This window comes from Chrysochloris asiatica, unplaced genomic scaffold (assembly GCF_000296735.1).
Source record: "Chrysochloris asiatica unplaced genomic scaffold, ChrAsi1.0 scaffold00143, whole genome shotgun sequence".
NCBI lineage: Eukaryota > Metazoa > Chordata > Mammalia > Afrosoricida > Chrysochloridae > Chrysochloris > Chrysochloris asiatica.
Genome location: NW_006408661.1, coordinates 2,185,800 through 2,186,858, shown reverse-complemented (window position 1 = coordinate 2,186,858; position 1,059 = coordinate 2,185,800).

Sequence of the window (1,059 nt, the reverse complement as noted above, 5' to 3'; positions counted from 1 at the left end):
TGATTGTGTTGTTTAGTTCTTCTGTGTCTTTGTCAAGTTTCTTTCTGGTTGTTCTATCCATTTTTGAAAGTGGTGTATTAAAGTCACCCACTATTATTGTGGATTCATCTGTTTCTTTCTTCAAATCTATTAGAGTTTGTTTAAGATATTTTGGTGCTATTTCATTGGGAGTATAGATATTTATTATAGTTATTTCATCTTGTTCAATTGTCCCTTTAATCATGAGATAATGTCCATCTTTATCTATTATGCTGGCTTTTGCCTTAAAGTTTACTTTATCTGAGATTAGAACTGCCACTCCTGTTCGCTTTTTATTGTAATTAGCTTGGTATATTTTTTCCCATCCTTTCACTTTTAATCTGTTTCTCTCTCTGTGTGTGAGAAGCATCTCTTGCAGACAGCGTATTGAAGGATCTTGTTTTCTTATCCATTCTGCCACCCTCCGTCTCTTAACAGGTGCATTCAATCCATTTACATTCAGTGTAATTATCGATATTTATTGATTAGATGTTGTCATTGAATTTCCTTTTTTTTTTTTTGGTGTTGCTGCTTTTTGGTTATGTTTGTCTTTCTCTGTTGAATTCTTGATTTTTGTGTTCTTTCTTGTGAGTTTCCTCATAGTTTAAATGTTTTCATATTCTTCTTGGGTTCTCATTCTCTTGGTATGTTGTGAAGTGTTAATTTTCTTTGAGGTTGCCTTATAGTCCATTTACTTTTCTGTCCATTTAGTGCAGTCTATTTTGTCCTGTATTCGACCTGACCTTCTCCCTATATGGATCTCTTTTCCTACATGTTTACCTTCTTTTACATTGAACTTGTTTTGGTCATAGACTGAACTCCCAGATTCTCTGAGTTTGTTCTTATAGTTTTGTTTTGTTAACAATTCTTCCTTCTGTTGACTTAATTCAGGGAGGTACTGCCATATACGTCAATCTCTGGTTGTTGTCTGTTCTTGTTGGTTCTTAGTCCACAGAACTCCCTTTAGGATGTTTTTTAGCACAGGGTTGGCTTTGGTGAAGTCCCATAGTTTTTGTTTATCCTGGAATGTTTTGATTACAC